This window comes from Chaetodon trifascialis, chromosome 16 (assembly GCF_039877785.1).
Source record: "Chaetodon trifascialis isolate fChaTrf1 chromosome 16, fChaTrf1.hap1, whole genome shotgun sequence".
NCBI classification, from domain to species: Eukaryota; Metazoa; Chordata; class Actinopteri; order Chaetodontiformes; family Chaetodontidae; genus Chaetodon; species Chaetodon trifascialis.
Window position 1 is genome coordinate 4,276,644 of NC_092071.1, and position 19,257 is coordinate 4,295,900.

The following is a 19,257-nucleotide window of genomic DNA, read 5'->3' on the forward strand; positions in this document are numbered from 1 at the left end:
GGCAATAGACACAATTAGCCTGTGGGTTATGAATTTACAATGATGATGAGCCAGTTATGGCAGCCATGCAGTTATCCAAAAATAATGTACACCCTCAGGCCAATTAGATTCAAATATTCACCATGGTTATAATACAACAAGTCTATGGGCCCTATTTTTGTGGCGGTGCACCAAGCATTGCATGTAAAACAGTTTGGTATTTTCCTGAACTTGAAACTGCCCTCTGTGTCATGTTTTGGAGTCCAGAGCGGAGTGCACAATCCACTGGCGGACAGAGAGGCACATACAGGTGGAGGGGTCACTCAAATGAAGTAATGCAAAGCAAGTTGTTGGTATTTCGGTGGAAATTATGTATTAGACCACCTCTGTTTCTAGCACAAGGAATTACTTGCAAAAATGATTTTTTTTCCTCTTTTTTTTTCTTGATTTGAGGTGTCCAGGGCTCTAAATAATCCACTGAAATTGTATTTTGGCATGTTCAGAATTTCACTGGCTATTCAGTGTGTCAATCTTTTGCAAAATCGTCTGTGATTGGCTTGATCTTCACACAGAAGAAGAGAAGGAAGCCCTTCTGTTCATCTCAGACTGTTATTGGCTCCTCTGGTTGGTAGCCTTCATTTGGCAGATTGTGATTGGTCATTTCAAACCTGAGCTTTCTGAACAGGAAGTGCCTGAAAATGGAACAGGGCAAACACAGAAGACAAGCAGACAAGCATTTGAAAGATGAAAGTATCTTTCTGTGGATTATTATCATGTTTTGGATCAAATATTTTTACTGCCCTGGATCATCTGGACCTTTGTCGATGTTACCGGCCCGTTGTTGTCGAAGCTTTATTGGATCTGTGGATCACCGAGCAACATAATCGGTGAGTTGCCTCAGTGTTACCTCAATTTTAGAAATGGCTGTTTGTCTGCTGTTGGCGTTTATTGTGCCTCCTGTTGTGATTGTATCTTGAAGTGGTTATATAGTGGTGAATAATGTGAGTAGAAATGTAGTCATAGCGTTTGTGTCAATAAATGGGAAGAAAAATAAACAGCAACAAATGCTCCTACAGCCCGCAGCAGGGCCGTCGAAATGGTACTGTATGGGTACATTTTGCTTGTAATACTTAAGATTTACTTAAGGATTTGAATGCAAGACAAGAGTGCAATGAATGAAAAGGGTGGCCTTGTTTTATTAGCTGGCATTAGTACTACAGTGAACAGGCCTCAGGCCTCTGCTCTCATGCTGGACAGGCCTCACTCCCCTGTCACAGATTGACACTTTCACAATGGCCCAGTGGATTACCTCTTACAAATAATAGATAAACTCAGCATGTAGTTTCAGAGTTGCTGCAATATTTTCACTTTTGAGTCATATTAATTGCTCAGCAGTGGTCTCGTATGGATGAAATACTGTACTGCTTCGTTTATCAATGTAGAATTAACACATTTTGATAATCAATAAATCGTTCAGCTCATTTTTGAATTGGAAATGCCAAATGTTTGCTTGTTTGAGCCTCTGAGGATTTGCTGTTTCTTTCCCGTTTCCATCATTTGAAATTGATTTCCTTTGGATTTTGAGCTGGACTGTGAACAATGAACCATTTTGACAACATTAATTTAGGCTGTGGAGACTTGTCACTAGTTGCAAAAGAAATAATGGATAGATTCGTGGATAATGCTCATTAATTGCAGCCATTGATAGAAGGATAGAGATGCAGTGCACCATCAGCAGTGGATGGTCAGTAGGACTGCACACTGGCTCATCAGTGAGTGCTGTTGACTCTGTGCTACTGATATTATTTGACATTGAATTTGGCTCTGGCCTGATCAGCTCCAACTTGCCCCCACAGTGGAAACCAGCTGATGTTTTATTCATCTTGTCTGAAATAACCCGACCCGACATAAACCACATCCAGCTGTTGGGGGGGTCCTCACCTACAATAGCCGGCAACAGGCCGTCTATGCCCCCTAATAACGGCGCCCTCTGGCTATCTGCATTAATTTTCAGCTCCCCCACTGGCTCTCTTCGCCGAGTCCGAGCGTCCGGCCTCATGAACGCTCCGGGAGGTCATCATTTTGGCATGCTTGCGGGCCCAGATAAAATGAGAATTACGACCTCGTTTAATGGTGTCGTTTAAAATCCTGCTGAGGCCTGAGATAGCGTGGTGCCTCCCATCCACTCTGTCTTCTCCTGGTTTTTTCTCTGATCTCCAGTAACATGTTGATGAGCTTGGTGAAACCAAGGGGCCAGACACATGCACACAACTGCTAGAGGGCCATAGATGTTGGTTTTTAAGATTCATTTAATGGATTTTTGCCTCTTTTTAGATAGTGGAATACGGCAGAAAATAAATGAGCAGGAGGAAAAGGTCATTCTGACTGGCCAAAAGGATGAGGGCATCTGAACATCACAGCTATAAATGATTGTTGAACAGTCCTTCCTGAACCATGACTATTGATGTGCTGCTATAACAGCTTCCGTGATGGTTTTCCACTTGGATTTGCTCCCATTTGGCCACAAAGCCTTCGGGAGTTCAGCCGCGGATGTTGGGTGATAAAGTCTGGCTCGTAGTTAGCATCCCAGTTCATCTCAAATGTGTTAAGTCTAGTTCTTCCACACCAAACTGCAACCATTCATTTGTAGACCTGGTTTTGTGTGCTGGGGAAAGGGCCTTCCCCAAACATTGAAAGCACGGTCTTGTTCAAACCATTAGAATCAGACCCCAACCAGGTACAGCTGAATTAAAGCAGATCAATGCGATGAGATCAATAAATATGAATATAGATTATAAAAACATTCTATAAAGTTGAGCGGCCTATACTTTAGACACTAAAAAGCAGATTTGTGTTTCATTAACTCCTTAATTAATTTGTAATTTTGTTTTGAGAACCTTTATCTCAAACTCGGAGGTTTCACTGCTTATCAAGTCCTGTTTCCAGTGGTTCAGGTCGAATAGTAGACGGGCAATCCATCATAACATAATGCATTTTATTAAATGACGTGTTTATTCATCAATTTCTGTTTAGCTGTGACCAGTTTGTATTTTAGATGAGCAGCAGTAAATTCGGCCACCCTCCTCACTTAACCCACATCTATTGGCATCATTAGCATCACCTCCTACTTCTCAATTCAGCTCAGCTCCTTCCCTGATTAAAAAAATAAAGAAAACACAGTTTGATTTATACACTGCCACAGGCCAGCTGAGCAATCGTCCACCCCAGCCCTGGCTATCAAGGGCATCTCTGATCTGACTATAAATAATCAATTATTTCGGCTAATGACCCTACAAGATCCCCTTTGGATGAGGTCGAGCTTCCACTTGGCAGGCGCCCCTCCGCCCCCGCAGAGTCGACAAGCTATCCGACATTAGCGGGCGCTGACACATCCTCCCAGTCTCCCTGATGGACTGAAGGAGCAGCTCTCCTCTGCTGTGACAGGAAACGCTCGGTCCAAACACTCAGCTGTCTTGTCAGCCCGTTTGTCTTCCCAAACAGCCGATCTGCAGTGTTTTCATACCAAGGGTGCTGGGCTTAATTAGACGCTGGCAGGAAAGATCTGTGTGAGCGATGTTGACACGCCGCAGGTCAGGAGATGATTGTCAAACTGACATGAATATGATCAGCATATTAGCCTGCTGGGTCCTTAAGGTGGCAAGGAGACCTGTCCGGCCTGGTCTTAATTCCTCTTTTATCCAATTTTTCAACTCTGTTTGATGTCTTTACTGTGACTATTTGACTGGCATCATTAGGATTGCACACTGAACACAGGTGTTTTGCTGCTATTGCCTTGCTTGGTCTGGTATGACCACTAGCTTGTGGTGGCTAATGTTAGCTTATGTTAAACTTTAAATATTGCTGTTTAACTTTCTGACTTATCTCGACTTGGCAGCAGCCATAATGGTCACTGATCATCAAAACAAAGTTATATTGTCACGCTTGAAAATGACACTGACGTCAAGATTTCACGTTTTATTGGCTTTTAACAATAAATCATGACCTTTATTTTTAAAGTCTAGTAAGCTACACAAATTCAAGGTGATTTTCCCCTCCCATAAACAAACTCTTATTTCATCCTCTGTAGAGGTTTTTATTTTAGTTTTTAGTAGTGTTGTGTTTTTCTTACATATCTTCAGCTTCATTTGCTGTTATGTGTTTTGTTACTGAATAATTATTAAAATATACGATATAACAGACTGTGGGTAGACTGATCACAAGATCCTATTGGATGGAAATTTCATTTTTGACTGAATGTTGCAACATTCTGCTGATCGCAGCTCTTTTTTTTGGGGGGGGGGGGGGGGGGGGGGTTTCAGCGAATGCCATAATCCTCTGCTATTACATGGACCACATTATTTTAATGTGGTCCATTTAATTGGCTCGCCTCAGTGCCATTTTGTGTCTGGCACACAGAGCTGCGCAAGTCAGAATTTCTGGATTTCCTCATTATGTTGGATTTGTATTTGCAAATCTTCAGCATGGCCTGCTGGGACACGAAGCAACATTTCCTTTTCAAACAAAAAAACGTGGTTTAGCCGCCGTCTGGTCTGGTTGTGTGATTTTGTGTTTGTGTGGTCGTGTTTATTCATCACTGTTTCAGAAAAAAAACAAAACAAAAGAAAACAAAATGGGGAAAAAAACAAAACAAAACACAGAATTCCAACAGGGAAATAAATTTCAGATTCAACACTGCAGAGCATTGCTGCGCCCAGCTCAGTCTCCAAGGTTCAAGGGAGGGTTGGTTTCCAATCGCTTTATTTTGCTGTTGGCCGTTGGGAATGATAAATATGCTTGTTTTACAAAATGATGTAGTTTGAATACATAATAATGTGCTGCGCTCCACAGTCAGCTTCAGTTTCTGCTGTCTGCCTGGGAGGAGTTGGATTGTAGCTACGCTTTTTACATTTACAATTACCTAAACTTTATCGTCCACAATGTGAAAATTTGCCCTCAGTTTAAGATGTGCCATTAAAAACATTCATTAAAACATGCATTCGCCATGAGACATGCTATAAAAACATACATACAGCAGATGCAAAATGCAATAAAGCAACTCAACAATACATATTAATAAAATTAAATTCCCAATACAAGCCTGTATTATACACAAGTGTACAGGAAATGAATTGACTGTGCAAAAACAAGGAGCACCACTGTGACATAGTTTAGAGCGTGGATCCTAATTTCATTTATCAACTTAGCAGCAGATATTTCTATCAGCCACTGGTCACCTGAAACATCTCCATGAGGGCAAAAGTTCAAAGAGTCATTAATAATTCAGTTTGCTTTATTTCTAAGGAGCTAATCTAATTTACCTGCCTTTGTGGCCTCCCTATGAAAATTGAAAAGACTGCTGACTAAGCACAGCTGGACTTGATAAGCTAAGATCACACCAATCTACAATTTCTTTATCCAGTTGCGCATGTTCTTGTCATAATCTTTATATTATCTGCAAAGGACGGTCTATGGTGGGTAGCATCACAATGAAAGCAAACAACATGCAGCGGCGCTTATTGAATTTATGTCCACAACTTTCCCAACAGTCTCACGCTGCTTATGGCTGAAACATTAATTTGCTCTGCTATTATCCACGTCTCTGAGAGAGGCATCAATTTTACATGGGAATGTCACACAACAGGCATGTGTCTTAATTTGTTTGTCAAGTAAGTCTTAGCCAATTAATTCAAAATGTGAGCTGCAGGGATGGGTTGGCAGAACTCCTGCTCACATCACTCGTGCCTGTCTTCTGTCACTCATGGTAGCAATTTGTTTTGAGGTTAAACAAAATGCACAAAGCTTGTTTCTTTCTCTTCTCTCTCTCTCTCTTTTTTTTTTAAGTACTAGGAACAAGAGGTAAATCATAAAAAATGTCATGCACACTCACAGCAGTGCAACGTCTCTATCAGAAGACCTGTCATATCCTCTGGCTGACAAGGAATTCACGCAGGGGGGCGGACATGTTCGTCTTGTTTGAATGCAGAAGGGGAAACAATGCGAGGCAGCTTCCTTTCCTCTTGTGTTTTCCCCTCCATCTATTTCCCACAATGAGTCATCTGCTAAAGCCTCCTGCATCGTTGATGAACGGTGTCCTTAGCTCTTTGTTTACAGGCGCTTCTCAGCGTTATGCGCAGACTCGGTCGCACTTTAATTTCTGCTGAAGTTCCATTAAAATGAGAATTCATCTTTAGCAGGAAAAACACCACCTCTGTCAGTGCCATGCCATTGTTCCCACAGCCCATTACTGTGTGAACCTGTGCTTCACAACGACCCGCCATTAGTTTGCCTCTGATTGGCTGTGACCCTGACATTTCTTCCTTTGGACTGTAGGGGCTTTGGATCACTGGGCAGTCCCCCCTCTGCCACCATCATACTTGACCTCTTCCCTAAATTTCAGCTTCCGACCACTTTGACTCACTGTGTAGATTTGCAGACATGTCAACAACAAAATTAAAAGTCATATCAGCGTCCAGCAAGGCTTGGCTTGACACAACCTTGAATTAGGAACTGCGGCAGCTGGATGAATCATTCATGAGTGAGAAATTGTTATATTATGAAGCTTATTCTGGCAAATTTGAGGAAAGAATACAACACACAAATATCAGCGCGTGTTGAGTGACTGTTTTGAGTGTTTTCAGTGCTGAAATTTGGTTTATTGTACATGTTTTAATACCTCGCAGGCATTTCACTGTTTAAAGGTTTTAATATTTAGTACATAAACATGTAAATCTTAATGACCTTTACCTGGTAAAGTAAAGGGAACGAAAGCGAGAACCAGAACAAAAAAAGGAAAGGAAACTCATAGTGGACCATTAGTGGAGTGAATTTGATTACAGTAAAAGCTCTTTTCATAAGAACTGGCTGATATGTTCATCCGGGGAGATGACATGTACGTGCATTCACCTTCAGGGAAATGCACTGGCTGGATTGTGAGTAAAAAGGTTAAAGGGAAATAAACTGGTTGTGCTAAAGGCTGTAGAAACAGATTAGTCATGCAGTACGTAAGAAGTGCCAGGTTGAAGTTTTGACATCGTGTCATTATCGGTGTGGGGGCAGCTTCACTGTACCTTTGAGTCAGAGTTCATGGCGTTGATCTCGAACTTCATGAACTGAAAATTAGAACAGGACGTGTTTTCAGTAAATATAACACAGTAAGCAGTATTACCACCCATATGATTCATGTAAGTGGGTTAAATAATTCCCCATCTCTGACGCAAGTGATGCACCAAGCAGATGATGAGGATGGCCAATGGAGTTTCTAATGGTTTGGAAAAAGCACTGCTAATAGTAAGTGCACCATTGGCTTCACTGTCATTTCAAAAACAGTTGTGATTATCTTTTCAAAGGCCAGCAGATGAAGATGTACAATTACAGGTTACCATGACATCCTGGTGGGTCATGGCCCAAAATGTGACATTTGGGATTTGATGTCAGGCCTTGAATTTTATACTGGGTGGGCGATATGATTTCCAAAAAAAAAAAGTTGGGACACTGTGTAAAATGCAAATAGAAACAAAATTGGATGATTTGCTAAACACTGAAACCCCATATTTAATTGAAAATAACACAAAAGACAGCATATCAAATGCTTAAACAAAAGTGTTGCTGGCATCAAATTCTAAATGAATTTTCAAAAACAATTTCTCAGTTTTTATTTGCATTTTGCACAGTGTCCCAGTTTATTTGGAAATGGGGCTGTATGTCATTTTATATCACAGCAGTGGTAAATATCATGGTATAATAATTTCTTTTTCTGTTGATATCAATACTGAATACTACAGAAAAGAGTACGAAGAAGCTACATGTGGAATATCAGCGCCACTTGTTCGCTGTGTAACAGGGTAGCAGTGCATGCACAGTGAATGATGGTGTGTAGGTCCCGTGGTGGAAATGGCCAGCCCAAATTTACTGGGTTGAGCCCAGAGGGCTTTGGCTTGGGCTTCAGAGGGCGGCTCATGTGAGGCACTGAACCCCTGACGGCTTGGAGGGCCTGACAATGTGGCAGCCCTTTCTCTCTGAGTAACAAAACTGAATTTCCCCAAGAAGGATTAATAAAGTACTTCCTTAAAGGTAAATCTGTTGTTGCTTTAGCTTTTATTATTAACAAGAATTCCCCTGAACAAGCTAAAACTAAAACAACCATGGATTTATCCTGCTGACTGTGTAGCCACAGCTGTGGCAGCTTAAATGCCTGTGTGCCGTAGAGCTTTGTTGTTGCTGAGAAAAAGACATGAGAGACATAACGTTGCACTGTGTTGTAATCCTTCATGGCAGTCAGCATGGTACATGTAGTGTGTTGCAGTTGTGGAGTTCAAAATAAACCAAGTTTGCTGTGATGTAACTGCCCATCATGTCATTTACTTCAGGTCAAATATTTTCACTCAGCACAAAATCTATAAACCAACCCACACACAAAGCTTTTCACTGGAAATACAACATCCCTCTTTCAAAGTAAAAAGTGAGGTCAAAGGAATTTGTTTTTTGGCTAAACCAGTTCTCAATCTCATACAAGGGCCTCATACAAGACTGCTATATGTAGACAGTGTCAGGAAACATATCTACGACTGATAGATTTGTATTTATTTGATGCATTTCTCAGAATTAATTATCAATTAAACAGGTGGAAAGTTGTTTTTCTTGGTCGGTATAGTGTTCATTGAAATTCTTGGTGCCATTCTCGTTCTCCACCTTTTAACCTGCACAAAGCTGAAGTCACTTCATCCCGTCATTGTTCTGTCTCCGCAGCAAGAGATGTGACACTCGACATGACAAAGTTAATTTCAGTCCAGCGATGACACAAAACAGACCTGACAGACAGACAGACGGCTGATAAGATAACCCACGGCCGGTCACTGGCACAAAGAGCCGGGGTTGTCGCCACAGCAATGGACGCTCTCTGTATATCAAGTAACAAAGACAGTCGCAAGGAAATGAGATGGATGACAGCAGAGGTGGAGGTTCGAGTCAGAGAGAGAAGAGCTGGGAGTTGTCTGAGTGTGTGTTGAAGTGCGCCGTCCTTCATTGGTGGGCACTATTAAAGGATTCATTCAGAACAGTGGAACATTTGACATCTATTATTTTCTGTTGTGTTGACTGATGAAGTATATGTCCATTATAATATCATCTTGAAAAGATGTGGAACACACTGCATGTACTGCTGTTATACTGTAGGTTTTCCACACAGCTTATCTTGAAAATCCTCGATGACATACTAGTTATTTGTCACACACCTGTGCCGGCCCTGTCTGTGGCAGCTGGCTGCTTCGTGTATCGTAGCATCTTGATGGATTGACTGGCTAACTTGATGTGCAGGAACATATGTCGTCACTCCATAATTACGTAGCCTTTGATACGTCTAACTTACACCGCTACAACTAATAATCCCTGCAGGACAAATGAATGGCAAATTAACTTCCAGGCACCAACTTTCGGCCCCGTTGCTCCTGTTTGTCAGCGGTGTCGGGAGGTGACCTGGAAGAACTCCGGCGACCCCTCAGCAGCTCTGACTCTGTCACCGAGCGCTAGGCGAATCTCAGCTGCAGCAGCAGTGAGCGGCGTCAGCCTTGGCATCCATTGCAGCCTTCTGCCACCTGTCCCACTCTGTCAGTGTCAGAGCACATTTCATGAGCAGGCCAAAAGCCATCGGCTAGATATAGCTACTGGCTCACAGAAGGGTTCCTTCATGGGTCATTACGTAGCAGAATAGCGGGCTGTTTACGAAGCCATTACTGCAGGCGCTCGGGGTGTTCTGTGGTTTTTGGGGGTCTGTTTGATACCAGCGGCTGAGTGTTGGGTATATTTAATTATATCTTATCATCTGGGATCATGTAAGAGCAGAATGTCCAGTTGGATGGGGTGAGGGCAGACTTGGCGGGGAGTCAGAGGCTTCCTGTCGGACCCACCATCATTAAACGTGGACTTTTAAAAATGTCCTTCATTCTCCAACAGGGCTGCAGTTGAGGTCATGGAAAAATTGCTTTTCAAGAAAATCTCTTTTCAAATTCTAATACAACAGAACGCAACAATACAGCAACTTTTATTACATTTTTAACGAACAAAAGAGGCACAGGAATGAAATCACTGGCTGTCATCTGTCAAGAAAAAGGACATTTTCACTCAACTTGTTTGCGTTCTTACTTCCTGAGGAATACCTGTGTTCTTGGATAAATGGTGTCGAAACATTGACAAAGACAATATCTTTGAAAATCACTTCCTGCATAATTTCTCCAGGCTTTACTGTAGACAGGTGTTTTATAAACCTGGGCTCACCACAAGGCCACAGAATATATTTAAGAGGTCAGATGTTTAATGGGACAGTGAAGCAAAATTTCACCTTTTTTGTGACAGTTTTAATCTTTGATTTTCTTCAAGTCTCTAAATTTAATAAAAATACAAGACTTTGAGTAGGAACCATCCCTTTGTGGTTGACATGCTCGCAGCCCATTGGCATTGTACATGAACACAAAATGTGAAAACCACAGATCCACAACACGATGAGTTGCAGCACATTGTTCATTCTTGCGAGAGCTACATGTGATGAAAAGATGTTTACTTTGCTCTCAGGGATAAAAGGAAGGAAAACCTCTCATTGGCGTCATCTGATCAATTCAGTCGTATGATCACTGCTCTCAAAAACAAGACAAACGGTGAGTCAGTGAGTAAAAAAACGTAAAAGCCTCCTGGATTGATTGCCTTTTCGTCTGAGAACCATTGATGTGGCTGATTAAGACTGTTTCTCAGTATCAAAAGCTATCCTCCTCGTCCTAGCATCTCTTTTGTAACTTCAAATACAGGCCCTCTTAGACAGGGTCACTCCAACAACCCTTAACTCTGTCTGAATGAAGACATTCATCTTTTTGCTAATGCATCGATAAAATTGCTCGTATAAGTGGACACTCCAGTAAATTTTGATTAAAGACCTCTAACACTTCGGCACCTGATGGTCGTCTGGAAGGAAAGCCCCATGTCATAAACCCGTTATACAACCCTCAGGATGAAATATAAAGCACCGTCCATTATCCTTGCTTATGTCTGTCCCCAAACTGAGCAGCAGCGTGTTAAATAATAAGTTCTAAAAAGTTAGATAAAAGCTTGGGTTCAGTAATTTATCTAAAATGCTAATATTTTCTCAAGGCAAAAAAAGGCTGAATAATTTAATACAGTTCAACTCCGTTACATCCTGGTCGGGTGATAAGCGGGAGTTATCTGCTGGTGCCGTCCTTTTGAATGCTAAGTAGTGTCATTTTTTAGTGGAGTGAATTATCTTCGGCTGTTCCATTTGAGGCCCTGCATAAACACAGAGGTGATAAGGACTTTTTGGACTCGTGTCACTCCAAATTCCAGTTTTTAACAAGCACTAATCTGCCTCAAGTGAAAACTTTGAGCATTTCTGCATATTCCAAACAAATGAAGAGTGTAAAGTATATTTATTTATTTATTTTGTATATGTTTAATGAGCTTCCATGTACAGTGTCAGTGTACAGTCTTAGTTTTGTACATTCAGTAAAGCAGAATTACATGTTTACTGACTGAAGTCACACTTGAATAGACTCACCAAGTCAGCTTTATTTAAATACATTTAAAATGTGTCTTGCTTGAACCACAAGTTCGTCTTGAGTCAGGCATGTCCAAACTCATTCCACAAAGGGCCGAGTGGCTGAAGGTTTTCTTTCCAACCAAGCAGCAGCGCACCAGACTTGACTCATTTCATCAGCTGATCTCAGTCTTCAGACAGCTGACTGGTCAGACTGCATCGTCTTGACTGGTTGGAGAAAAACCTGCAGCCACACGGCCCTTTGGGGAATAGTTTGGACATGCCTGTAGAAATACATTAGATTTTTTTTTTTTAATTTAGTGTCATTTTAACGTTTTAATACCTCTCTGCAGCTGTACAGCATTTATTAGATATAAGACATTAGATTTGTGTATATGCTTTCATGTGTAAAATCAGCTAATGACTGATTTTGTTTTTTTTAATTATGAGCCCAAACAAACATCAGACCCGATCTGAAGGTCCAGCCTCGAGCGAAGCAAAAGATCCAAACTCATTAAAACTAATTTAAAAAGAGCAAAAGTGCAGCTGTAGGTAGGAGGATTCAGTAACATCTGGGACTTGTACAGTGGCTGCGTTTGCATATTCCTCGAGCCGAGCTCAGGCTTTATTGTGGAAGTTAAGCAACTTTTGTTGAAGCTTCATTTCTCGTATTTCTCTGGGGCTCAACGCTGCACTTTGCTATGGTGCAACTACTTCTTGACTGAGACTTGACTGTTACATTTTGTCTTGTATTTTGCTGTCAGATCTGCACTGTTTGAGTTTTGTTCATTATAAAAAACAGCAATTTATGTGTGATATCTAAAAAGTTTCTAAAACGTTAAAGACAGATGCCATAACAGTATAAATCAAATGAAGGCAGGCTTCCTTCTCAAAAGACATTTTCCTCCTCACAGAATAACCCTTGTTGATGTTCTTTGTCGGTTCTTTTATTGTCAGCGGGGAGCGAAAGCTTCTTCCTCATCAGAAACTTGTCTTTTGGATTAGTCGCTTTTTGCCATGAGTTCTCTGGAAAATGAAAATTTCTATGCAGGCGATCAGTCTTTGTTGACACTGTTTAATCTTGCCTTTTCCCTCAGTGCATCTGGACTCTTCAATCATTATAAAGTCAGTGGGAGAAACCTGTAAAAAGCTTAACTCAGGTTAGATGGAGCGTCTCTGTTCTTTGTTTTGGTTATTGTTGTTTGCCACTCGCTGTTGTTGTTAGTTTTCACCGTCCCTTCATCACATCATCGTGACTGTCGGTGCTCTTTGTCTTCCTGAGCAGAAGCCTTCTTTGAATGAAACAATGAACGCTGGCTTTGAAAAGTCAGATACTGACGCACAGCACAATTTGTGGGGTGAGTTTATTATGATAATGCAGCTGGTCAATGGATGTGCAGCCTTAAAAGCAATCAGAAATTCCCATTTTTCAACAAAAACCCATTTGAAAAAAGTATTTTCACCTGTGGGTTTTTTGTTTGTGATCAATAAACAGGCATCTGGCAGTGATGATCAAAGATCAAACAGTTACAGCTGCACACGTCTCACACTGACAGAGACTGATTACAGCTTGGTTGAAGTTGATGCTGCAGAGGCTGAAGTGTCCCAACTTTTAGTGGATCAAGCTTCAAATGTGCTGCATCCTACATTTCCCACAGTGCAACGAGAGGTGTATTTTATTATACCGCATTCATGCCATGCTGGGGTGCTTTAAGAGAAGACAAACCTCATGTTATTGTGATTTGGGAGCTTTTTATTCATTATTCCATCGTAATCAGCCTGTCCTGATGACATATTAGCCGTTACAATTGGTTCGTTAACAAGACCAGATAGCTCATTTTTAATTGGCTAAATTGACTGGATTAGAATTATCAGGGGCCATTTTGCCACCAGTTTATGGACATGCTATCAGAAATTCTCTGACTCAGAATCACGACTACAGTTTAACACTTCACGTCTCCTCATAATTACAGTCTGGATTTTATGACGTTAATGTGTCATTAGACCTCCTGCCTGGTTAATGACCACATCGTTCGAACTCAGCAACCCCAGTTTGTAACGCAGGCTTTCTGTTAATTTGTTGTCTCCAAGCTGACACTGATGACATCATAGTGACGTCATCAGGGTTATTTTCTCAGATGAGGAAAGAGCTCCTCCACAGCGAAAGCTTTCACTGGCTGTGTACGCCTCATGACTTGTAAAGGAGCAGTGTGCAGATTGCAACCAACTGAATACCCTTCACCTCAACCCTCTCTTTCCGAGCTTGTAGGAGAACTGACGGTGGCTGTAAAACTAGCAAAACATGCGAAAGGCCCTCTCTAGAGCCACTGTTTGGTTTGTCCGTTCTGGGCTACTGTAGAAGCAAAGCAACACGGCGGACCCAGTGAAAGAAGAGCTGCTCCCTCTAAATATAAAGAGCCCATTCTAAGGTAATGAAAACAATGATTTTTACTTTCAGGCGATCACGCTAATGAAAATATACCTTTGAAAATTCCATCTCTGCCATATTCTGCTAATCTAACGCACTGGTCCTCCAAGCAGCCTCTGGAAAAACACACCTCTGACACTTCGGAATAAGAAATGTAAACGTCATCACACTCGAATGAATGCTCAACCGAGATCAGGACCTAATATGCGATGCTTAAATTTCCAATCTCAAAGCTCCCGTGGAAAGCCTGTTTTGTTTCCTTTCGCCTCAGGCTGGAGTGAGAAAGAGAGGGAGGGGGGAGAGGAAAATTTTAGCTTCATGTCATTTTCAAAGTGGAAGAGTCAGAGCATTTGCTATGGAAAAGGAGACATGGCTGCTTAAAACCTAATCTTGCAAGTAAATGAGTGTCTCCTCTTGAAATGTGAATTTATGCCCCCCCCCCCCCCCCAAAAAAAAAAAAAAAAGTGATGCACATGATTAGCCCAGTTTAAGATGCTGGTTTGTAGATAAGACCGCATTATACCCTGATGAGCCGATAGCATCGTTCACACATAACTTCAGAAAGAAAACCAGCCTCTCTTGCTGTGACAGAAAGGCTCACATTTTCACCACTGCTGCACTGTTGCTCGACTCCCAGGAGCTGATCAAATCTTTTTGTGCTCTTTCAATTGCCGGAAGGCACTGAGGCAATGAACCGGCAACCAGTGGTTTGAAAGGCTTGAGTTTTGTGTAACAATATGTCTGTTGAGGTCTATTTTGCAGCATTATGGGAAGTAATAGGTTTCAGCGGCTGCTGCTCCTGTGCTAATGGGACACACAATGTGTGCCGGAGAGACTCTGGGAAATCTGGGTGGTTCTCAGGGGTCCCTGCAGCTTTGGATTGCACAATATTACAAACATTCAAATGTAATTCACATATTTGTGAAGCATTCGAGATGTCCAACTGCTGGTGCCATAGAACAACTATTTATTCAAAGAACACGCTCTTTGCATTTGCTGAAGTACATCTACAGCGAAGTTATCATTGGTCTCCAACCCCAGTTAGCTCAAAATATGTTTACATACCACTAATTTATTTTGCCCTTTTTATGATCAAATCCATGTTACTGACTGGATTACGTCCACTGGCAACAGGTTTTTCAATCCATGATATTCCTGTGTCACAGGGTACAAACCACAGGACGTTGACACCAGGGTTTTCACCTTGTGCCCGTCATGTTCTTACATTTTAAAACCACTGGGTAAGATGTTGGTTTTGGTAAAAGTCAGCGTGTCCCATCGCCTGCATTGACTTCTTCAGTATTTAACCGTGATCATAAGACCATGATTTCCCTGAACTAACTGTTTTTAGGTACCTGAGCAGTGAATGTGTTGCAGTCTGATGAAGAACAAATAAACCTTTTGGATTAGTTGTTACACAGCTTCACATGTTTGTGTAAACCACTAATAAGAGACCGAAACACTTTAAAGATTTATAACAACATGAAATTTATTCTAAATTAAATTGTATGATGATGATGTTTAAAAATCATAATAATGTTTTGTATAGCAAGACCTGTAATTTACCATCATGGGCAAATAAAGAAAATGTTTGTCAGAAAACATTTATTATCTCATGAATGTCCTTCGCCCTGTTTAAGTGAGGAAGTGATGACGTTTTATATTCGTGCTACAGTTGTGTGGGCTGTGCTACAAAAGTTTCCATAAATCCCTGGACTGAGCCTGGCTGCGACCTCTCTAAGTTGCTTTTTGATGCCTTGGACGCTCACATGACAGTGATTATAGTCAGAGCTAAGATGGCACATACTGCTAATTGGTATTTAACTTGATACAACTCAGTTATAAAGTTGAGTTATGAACACTCCAAAATCAAAGGCATATAAAAACAATGTTCTCTTATTAATGCATGTTGCTTATCAGCTCTTAATTAAATTAGGACTTGCATAATATTGAAGTACAGTTCAAATTAAGACCTCTATTAACCTACATGTCTCCTCACAGTGTGATGCCAACATACAGAGCAGCCAGCTGAGCTTTCCCAAAGTGTGTGGATGTGATTATCCGCGTGCTGAGAAACAACATGTCCTACCTAAACAGCTGAACAGGCTGAATGCCACCGACATACAAAATGACATATTTGGCCGTTGGGGTGTACTGGACCTTCATCGTCACATGGTTAACTTTGTGAGAGTTGCCTGGGGTTTAGGTGCCAAAACTACATGGTTATGTTCAGGAAAAGACAGGGAAGCGTTTTGTCGCAGATGTTACGTAACTTCAGTAAGTTATTTAAGTAATTAAAAAAAAAAGTCATTGACTTTTGGCTTCACATGGGACACAGCTGTCTCCTGGGAGAGTCCTGTGTTTGACCATCCGCCCCACCTTCACCATAATAACTGCGGCCACTAGAAACAGCAGCGTAACAATGAACACAAATGTGGGTAACAATACGTATCACCTGTTTGCTCAGATGACCTACACGCCTGTTCTTCCACTGAGGACGGGCTATGTTATAATGGGAATCAGTCTCATATGACATGAACACATGATCAACATATCAAGTAACACTCTTTAAATTAAGAGGTTGTGATTGATTTCAGCTGAATTTGAATTCATTTACATAAATGCATTTCAAAACAAAATGTGTGAATAAACAATGAGTCCCTTCACTGCTGCCTGCTCCAATGAAACTCTTAATCTATGTGGGCTGCAACTTTTTTTTATTTTGTTTCCTTGATGTTGGTCGGCTCACATGACTGCCTGTTGTAGGTGGTTTCCTTTAATCCTCAGTGTGGGCTTGTATTTTTGTTTTTTATCTTTGTGGAAGTGCTTTGAACCAAGTGAGACACACTTGTAAAAGCTGCAGGTTTTGTTTTGTTCTCTATTCTTGAGGACCGCATCGTGTGCAAAAAATAGTGGGGGTCACCTCTCAGGAAATGTGAGGATTAAAAAAAAACAAAAAAAAAAACAAGAAAAAGTGCTTCAGTGGATTCCTCTATATATCCCTGTTAGATCATGGCATCACTTCACACATTTATTGATGTTTTTTTTCTTGATTTGAGAATCCAGTCATCACCAAAACACACACACACACAGACACCTGCATGGCATCACATCTGATCCCACAACAACACCACCCTCCTGTTATCTGCTGCTGTTCTGATCCGACTTCTAATATAATGATGCCACAGGATCCACGCTGCCCGGCTGCTGGCAGCAGACAGGCAGGTCATGATGCACAATTAATGACTCTGTGGTGCGGCGAGCGCTTTCTCCTGGGACGCTTTATTTTCTAACACGGAGCTCTGTGCAACACTGTGGATTCACATCTCCCTGCGGTCGTTTGTCTCCAAACCTCAGCTACACTTGGACTCGGTTACTGTACCCCTCCGGATTCATATACTGTAGTTTACAAAAGACCAAAGCACAGCATTTTACTGGTTACGGACTGACATTTATTCATAACACACTGCAGATTGAATATTCTGTACTTTTAGCTTCTAAAATAGCCTACGGCAGAACAAGGTTGTTCCAGGAACTATTCGTCTTCATCAGCTCTTGTACTCGAGTACTCGTACTGGTGGCACGGTGGAACAGGGGCAACACTTTCGCCTCACAGCTAGAAGGTTCGATTCCCACCTGGGGCGCTGTGGGCGCTGAGGGTGTGTCCTCCACCAAGCCTTCGGTGCCTGCTGCCCTTATCTCGAAGAAAAGGGGCCTTTCTGTGTGGAGTTTGCATGTTCTCCCCGTGCTCGCCCGGGGGATCCTCCATAAAATGAAACCCCCCTCTAAAAAAACATGCATGAAGATCACCACCTGACCAATGGTGACGATAAAGAAACGCCTGGTCTGCAGTGGAGGGAGGACTGACCAAGGATGGGTCAAAAGCGGAGAAGAACTTCACCAAGCATGGCGAGTGTGTATGCATGTACTGTGTGGCGTGACAAATAAAGGATGTTTATTTGTTGATTGTTGTTTTTACTGTTAGGAATATAGAGTTTGCAATCAAGGTACAGCTGTTGGTTTGACATGAATCATTTTATTTGATCGCTCAAAAGCAGAGGCAGATTGTGAGCACGGACTCTCAGACACAGCGAGCGAGGACTGCTGTCCTCCACCCACAACTCCCTCACCCACGCTGTTCGATCTGGAGGCGGAACATGAGAAAGAGGAGTGTGGTTTGGCATCAGCCACGCTCTTTTGGAAATGTATACAAAGTTTTTGCCTGCTCACATCCAAACATAGACCTCTAACCTATCATATCAACAGATCCACAAGCTGCTGCCGCCCACATGCTAACATAGTCAAATGCAGTTTAATGTGATGGCAGCTTAAAGTCTGTAAAGTGTTTTCTGTGGTCGTTCAATTCTAATACTCGCAGCATTTCCATGTAAATTCATCATCGTCGTCATCATCACTGGCACCAAAGCCTCATACTGATTATTGGGAAATGTCAAGCAAAGCCTTGTCTGAAAACACAATGAGCTGCTTGACTTGGCCCAAATCACATTAACTTAATGGGAAAACTTTGATTATGAAGCCATTAAATTAAATTTTAATGGAGTAAATGGAATTATTTAGCTTGACATGGATTTCTGAGCGTCCGGGCTATTCTTAGCACACACCTGAGCCTGCACTGTGGCTGAAACTGCACCTGGAAAATATAAGAATATAGCAAAAAATGCAAACGAACAGTTCATCAAGTGTCTCTTGGGGGTTCAGCATGCTTAAACATGCCATGACAATGCTGTCAGATTTGGGTAAATTGGACTGATTTTATTCAGCAGAGCCCACAAACACGTCAGGTGCTGCATCTTGATTTGACGAAACAATGCTTGGCCTTCCCAGCATCCCTCAGCATCAGTGCACAGATCGACGAGCGGTCCTCCCATTCAGCGACAGCGCCCTGAGTTTTACTGATGCTAAGCTAACAGCTACATGCTGCTGACCCGTTCTCTTATCAACCTCAGTCTCTGATGTCCTGAGCTCGTTTCAGCTCAACTTTGCTACTGATGCTCACAATCATGACACTGACTCTCCCTCTGCCTGAGCAGCTGCAGGCCTTATAGATTTATCTGTGCTTCTCAGTGGGAGACAGAAGGTTGTGAATAACCCACAGCAGCTGGAGGGGCTTATACTGTATTTTTTGTTGTTTTGAAGTCGTGGCACATGGTCTGTGTGAGCAGATGCTCTTATCCCGAAGGCCTCCTCACTTTTTGGCATGTTATTGACTGTTTTATTTAATTATTTATTCATGTGCAGGCTTCCTCAAATTCAAAGAAATGCAAACAGTTACCAAGAGAACAGAAAGTTACTCTGC

General features: G+C 41.8%; 2 protein-coding genes across 3 annotated transcripts in view; one reads left to right on the forward strand and one right to left on the reverse strand.

Moving 5' to 3' along the window:
- The window catches only part of sgcd (sarcoglycan, delta (dystrophin-associated glycoprotein)), a 263,045-nt gene that overhangs the window by 26,479 nt on the left and 217,309 nt on the right, over nucleotides 1-19,257 (forward strand). The gene's annotated exons all lie outside the window — the stretch shown is intronic.
- rars1 (arginyl-tRNA synthetase 1) overlaps nucleotides 6,228-19,257 on the reverse strand; it is a 448,982-nt gene continuing 435,952 nt past the window's right edge. The window contains exon 16 of the mRNA XM_070982511.1: nucleotides 6,228-6,238. The gene's annotated coding sequence lies outside the window, so the exon portion shown is untranslated. The remainder of the gene's footprint in view (nucleotides 6,239-19,257) is intronic.